Source organism: Mirounga angustirostris, unplaced genomic scaffold (genome assembly GCF_029215605.1).
Source record: "Mirounga angustirostris isolate CCGP_5_RB_7025 unplaced genomic scaffold, mMirAng1.0.hap1 SCAF_10, whole genome shotgun sequence".
In the NCBI taxonomy this organism is placed as follows: domain Eukaryota; kingdom Metazoa; phylum Chordata; class Mammalia; order Carnivora; family Phocidae; genus Mirounga; species Mirounga angustirostris.
The window spans coordinates 112,146,759-112,153,513 of NW_026991718.1; the positions used below are offsets into that span (position 1 = coordinate 112,146,759).

General features: G+C 41.4%; 1 pseudogene; it reads left to right on the forward strand.

Moving 5' to 3' along the window:
• The first annotated feature begins 1,825 nt into the window (after window positions 1–1,825).
• Window positions 1,826–4,498, forward strand: LOC135361842 (CDGSH iron-sulfur domain-containing protein 1-like; annotated as a pseudogene).
• Window positions 4,499–6,755: the final 2,257 nt, after the last annotated feature.

Below are 6,755 nucleotides of genomic sequence, written 5' to 3' on the forward strand. Positions count from 1 at the left end.
AAGGGGAACCCTCCTACACTGTTGGTGGGAATGCAAGCTGGTGCAGCCACTCTGGAAAATAGTATGGAGGTTCCTCAAAAAGTTGAAAATAGAGCTACCCTATGACCCAGGAATTGCACTCCTGGGTATTTACCCCAAAGATACAAATGTAAGGATCCGAAGGGGCACCTGCACCGCAATGTTTATAGTAGCAATAATGTCCACAATAGCCAAACTATGGAAAGAGCCCAGATATGTCCACCAACAGATGAATGGATAAAGAAGATGTTACACACACACATACACACACACAATGGAATATTACTCGGCCATCAAAAAGAATGAAATCTTGCCATTGGCAATGACGTGGATGGAACTAGAGGGTATTACACTAAGGGAAGTCAGTCAGAGAAAGACAAATACCATATGATTTCACTCATATGTGGAATTTAAGAAACAAAACAGATGAACATAGAGGAAGGGAAGGAAGAATAAAGTAACATGGAAACAGAGAGGGAGACAAACCATAAGCGACTCTTAACTCTAGGAAACAAACTGAGGGTTGCTGGAGGGGAGGTGGGTGGGGGAAAGGGGTAACTGGGTGATGGGCATTAAGGAGGGCACTTGATGGAATGAGCACTGGGTGTTATATGCAACTGATAAATCTCTAAATTCTACCTTTAAAACTAATAATACAGTATATGTTAATTAAACTGAACTTAAATAAAAAATTTTTAAAAATTGGGGCACCTGGGTGGCTCAGTCATTAGGCGTCTGCCTTCGGCTCAGGTCATGATCCCAGGATCCTGGGATCGAGTCCCGCGTCGGGCTCCCTGCTCAGCGGGAAGCCTGCTTCTCCCTCTCCCACTCCTCTTGCTTGTGTTCCCTCTCTCGCTGTCTGTCTCTCTCTCTCTCTGTCAAATAAATAAATAAAATCTTAAAATATTTTTTTGAAATAAATAAAAATAAAGTATGTTTCTGGAAGTTTTTGTACAACACGAAAGAGTTGCCATACAAAGAATAACTTCAACTCCTGCTAAACATGTGTCCCCTGAAGAACCCCAAGTATCTTACGGGCATGAGATTCCCTCTCTGCTATGCGATTTGCCAAACTCTTGAATGTCCAGCTTACCTTCCCACAGTTGGAGTGCCCTCTTCATTGTCTACCCTCCAAAAGAAGAGAAATTTCTTTCTCATATAAATGTAAGGCCTTCTTTTGAGTCCTATCATAGAACTCACCCGTCTTCTTGGGATGAATAATACCAGGGAATATCCTGCTCCATCTACAAGCCAAGAAGGAAGTCACAGCAGAAATCAAACCTGCCAATACCATAATCTTAAACTCCAGCCTCCAGAACTGTGAGAAAATACATTTCTGTTGCTGAAGCCACCCAGTCTGCGGTATTGTGTTATGGCAGCCCAAGCAGATTGATACAGTCCATAAATGAGACGACACCCTTTTCCTCCTCCTTTCTGAGCTCTAGGTAAAAAGACATAGGAACCACACACAGGTGCCTCTGAGAATACCCTGAGCCTTTGTTCTGGGTTTGTCAGTCACTGACTCTGGGCAAGGCTGAACAACCTACTAGGATTTTTATACTCAAACCCAAGAGATCAGTTTATAAAAATTGTGGTCAGATGTGACTGTTGATTGTTAATTATGAGAATAAAACTCACAGAATGCACAGTGGAAGGCAAAAAGCTTGGAATGATTACTTAATTGTTGTCAAATAATTTGGATTTTTGCACATACACTGGGCTTGAGTTTACTAATAAATCAAAAATTGCTATGGAGGGGAGGGAAGTATATCTGTGTTCAGTGTCCTATGTACACACTTAGCAAGCCATGAGTCTGACTTCCAATTCCAGCACACTTGTTGAGTGGATCACAGCGGTTACCATTGCTGCTGGAACAGCTACAACTGGTTATGTAGCTTACAAAAGATTTTGTGTTAAAGATCCCTGCAGTAGGATGTCTACTATCACCACTGCTATTCAACATAGTATTAGAAGTCCTAGCCACAGCAATCAGACAACAGAAAGAAATAAAGGTATCCAAATTGACAAAGAAGAAGTCAAACTCTCACTGTTTGCAGATGATATGATACTTTATGTGGAAAACCCAAAAGACTCCACCCCCAAACTGCGAGAACTCATACAGGAATTCAGTAAAGTGGCAGGATATAAAATCAATGCACAGAAATCAGTGGCACTCCTATACACCAACCACAAGACAGAAGAAAGAGGAATTAAGGAGTCGATCCCATTTACAATTGCATCCCAAACCGTAAGATACCTAGGAATAACTCTAAACAAAGAGGCAAAGAATCTGTACTCAGAAAACTATAAAATACCCCTGAAAGAAATGAGAAGGACACAAAGAAATGGAAAAACATTCCATGCTCATGGATTGGAAGAACAAATATTGTGAAGATGTCAATGCTACCTAGAGCAATCTACACATTCAATGCAATCCCCAACAAAATACCATCCACTTTTTTCAAAGAAATGGAACAAATAATACTAAAATTTGTATGGAACCAGAAAAGACCTTGAATAGCCAGAGGAACGTTGAAAAAGAAAAGCAAAGCCGGCAGCATCACAATTCCGGACTTCCAGCTCTATTACAAAGCTGTCATCATCAAGACAGTATGGTACTGGCACAAAAACAGACACATAGATCAATGGAACAGAATAGAGAACCCAGAAATGGACCCTCAACTCTATGGTCAACTAATCTTCGACAAAGCAGGAAAGAATGTCCAATGGAAAAAAGACAGTCTCTTCAACAAATGGTGTTGGGAAAATTGGACAGCCACATGCAGAAGAATGAAACTGGACCATTTCCTTACACCACACACAAAAATAGACTCAAAATGGTTGAAAGACCTAAATGTGAGACAGGAGTCCATCAAAATCCTAAAGGAGAACACAGGCAGCAACCTCTTCGACCTCAGCCGCAGCAACTTCTTCCTAGAACCATCGCCAAAGGCAAGGGAAGCAAGGGCAAAAATGAACTATTGGGACCTCATCAAGATAAAAGGCTTTTGCACAGCAAAAGAAACAGTCAACAAAACCAAAAGACAACCGACAGAATGGGAGAAGATATTTGCAAATGACATATCAGATAAAGGGCTAGTATCCAAAATCTATAAAGAACTTCTTAAACTCAACACCCAAAGAACAAATGATCCAATCAAGATATGGGCAGAAGACATGAACAGATATTTTTCCAAAGAAGACATCCAAACGGCCAACAGACACATGAAAAAGTGCTCAATATCGCTCGGCATCAGGGAAATCCAAATCAAAACCTCAATGAGTTATCACCTCACACCAGTCAGAATGGCTAAAATTAACAAGTCAGGAAATGACAGATGCTGGCGGGGATGCGGAGAAAGGGGAACCCTCCTACACTATTGGTGGGAATGTAAGCTGGTGCAGCCACTCTGGAAAACAGTATGGAGGTTCTTCAAAAAGTTGAAAATAGAGCTACCATACGATCCAGCAATTGCACTCCTGGGTATTTACCCCAAAGATACAAATGTAGGGATCCAAAGGTGTACATGCACCCTGATGTTTATAGCAGCAATGTCCACAATAGCCAAACTGTGGCAAGAGCCAAGATGTCCATGGAGAGATGAATGGATAAAGAAGATGTGGTGTATATATACAATGGAATATTATGCAGCCATCAAAAAGAATGAAATCTTGCCATTTGCAATGACGTGGATGGAACTGGAGGGTATTATGCTAAGCAAAATAAGTCAGTCAGAGAAAGACATGTATCCTATAACCTCACTGATATGAGGAATTCTTAATCTCAGGAAACAAACAGGGTTGCTGGAGTGGTGGGGGGTGGGAGGGATGGGGTGGCTGGGTGATAGACAATGGGGAGGATACGTGCTATGGCGAACACTGTGAAGTGTGCAAGACTGTTGAATCCCAGATCTGTACCTCTGAAGCAAATAATACATTATATGTTTAAAAAAAAAAGAAGAGGAAAATAGCAGGAGGGGAAGAATGAAGGGGGGAAATCGGAGGGGGAGACGAACCATGAGAGATAATGGACTCTGAAAAACAAACTGAGGGTTCTAGAGGAGAGGGGGGTGGGAGGATGGGTTAGCCTGGTGATGGGTATTAAAGAGGGCACGTTCTGCATGGAGCACTGGATGTTATATGCAAACAATGAATCATGGAACACTATATCAAAAACTAATGATGTAATGTATGGTGATTAACATAACATAATAAAAAAAAAAAAGAAACTTAAAAAAGATCCCTGCAGCAAATCTATGGTAAGTTTTCACATCCAGAAAGAAGGCCCCAAGATACTACATGCTTTTGATATGGAGGATTTGGGCGATAAAGCCGTACACTGCCATTACTAAAGTTCTGAAAAGTTTCTGTGATGGGGCTCACACAAAACAGAACAGAGACTGGAGACAACATGAGACCTTTAATCGTTGGGAAAAAAGAAACTTTTTGGTGTTGCAAACGGACTTGTCATGTTACCTGACTGCTTAATTAACATGACCACCACTACTGTCTAAGTCAACTTCCCTGTATTCTTTGCAAACTGCAAGTTTCACATCACAGCATTTGCCTTATGTAAAACATTGTGGTTTTAAAATTTATTTGCTTTTTAAAAAAATAAGGAAAAAAGTAAAAACCAACCTCAGGCTTATGGGTTATCTTGATCTTATAAGGCTCTATTTCTTTAAATTTAAAATAATGACATTAGAATATAGTTGTATGTTGAACTTCACATATTAAATTATTCTCAAAATCATGTATATGCAGATTGTATTTGTAAGACTCAAAGAAAAATTACCACACTGTCATATTAATTGGTTAACCTAGAATGTAAATTGGCTATGATTCAGCTACATTAATTTCTTAATACAATCTAGGAAAACATTTAATGACCTTGATTTTCTTCTTTCTTTTAAGCTCTTATTTAAATTCCAGTTAGTTAACATACAGCGTAATATTAGTTTCAGGTATACCTTGATTTTCTTCTTGACAGTGGTAATGACACTGAGCAAATACAGCTCTGTGCTTTCAAAGTTTCAATCAAAATGGACTACAAATGTTATTCCACTTAACTGTAAGTAAGCCAGGTCAATAATAAGGGGGTGGCAACTTTTTTGTATTCATTTTTTTAAGTACATTCTTTACATTTCTTCAGCCATTCAACAAATATTTATTAGTATTTACTCCTTCCTGGTCTCTGGGCAAGACACTAAGGATTGGGAGATGAATGACCTCTGATTACTTTTGTATTGTAAAACATTTACAGTCAACCAAGATAGAGAAATAGAAAGTAAATGACCGTGGAACAGCGAGAGGCCACAGTAAAAGCGCTCACTGCCACTTGCAGGTAGAAAGACCCTCCAGGGGTGCCTGGGCAGCAGAGTCAGTTAAGCATCCGACTCAGGTCGTGAAATGGATCCCCGCATCCAGCTCTACACTCAGCACTGAGTCTACTTGGGATTCTCTCTCCATCTCCCCCTCACCACCACCTCCCTCCGCCAGCCCGAGTGCTAGCTCTCTCTCAAATAATAAATAAATCTTTAAGAAAAAAAAAAAAAAGGGCCTCCAGCCCTGAGTAGGCAGAGGTTATGTGCTGAGGCTGTGGAAGAGAGGAAACAGGGGTGGGTTCCAGGAAGAGGCAATACCTGACCGGCTCTTAAAGACTGAGTAGAGTTAGGTGTCTGTGTGTGAGGTAGGACTTTTGGAGGGAGGCAGGGAGGCTCAACGCCATGGAGACTAAGGGTGTGGGGGCGGTGGGACAACAGAATGTGTACTCTCAGTTGCCAGAGAACCTGGGTGGATTTATCTGATCTTTGGGATTTGAGTGGGAGAGAATGTGGAAAGCCGATGTAGCAATCCAAGGCCCAAAGTCAGTGGCAAGAAGACCTGAGGGACCCTCATCCTTGACCTCCTCAAGGTTACTGGGAAGCACTCAAATCATCCTTTACAAACGAGATGCATTCACTGTCTGTTGAACTCAGAGAAGATGCTAATGGCGTTTCTGGTCTCAAGGGAGATATAGGGGTCTAATTTCAACAGGGTGATTTCAACCTTTGCTCTGGACCCACCCTTCCACACCTCCAGAAAAAAAGTATATTTATCCCAGAGTAAGCTCTCTTGGACACGGAGTGTCAGAGGAAATCTTTGCTCCCAGAGCACATCTCCCCACCCCCCTCCCTTTCCCTACCCACACCCTCCATCTCAACCCCCGTCCCCACCCTTAGCCAGGGCAGATTATTTCCTCTTGCTCCCCTGCCCTGCTCTCTCACCCAGATGATCTGGGAGTCTGCAAGCCTACAACCACTTAACTATTAACCAACCCTTCTTGAATGCTGACTGATTGGCAAAGGAATATGTAAAGAAAATCAGCTACCGGTTCCATTATAGAATGAATAGTTGCTGTTTTCTGAGTCTAGCTCTCTCCTTGTCTCCCAAACCAAATCATCTTCTGACTCCATCAATCACACTACCTCCTCCCCCTGACCACAAGCTGGGTGCTCAAACCCATGCCTCACCTATATTTTTTTTAATTGAAATTGGCCTGGCCAAAGTGAATGGTGTAACATGTAGCTCCAGTTGGACCAATCAGAATTCTTTCCCAGGATATTTCCATTTGGCATGATACTTTATGTGGAAAATCCAAAAGACTCCACCCACAAATTACTAGAACTCATACAGCAATTCAGTAATGTGGCAGGATACAAAATCAATGCACAGAAATCAGTTGCTTTCTTATACAC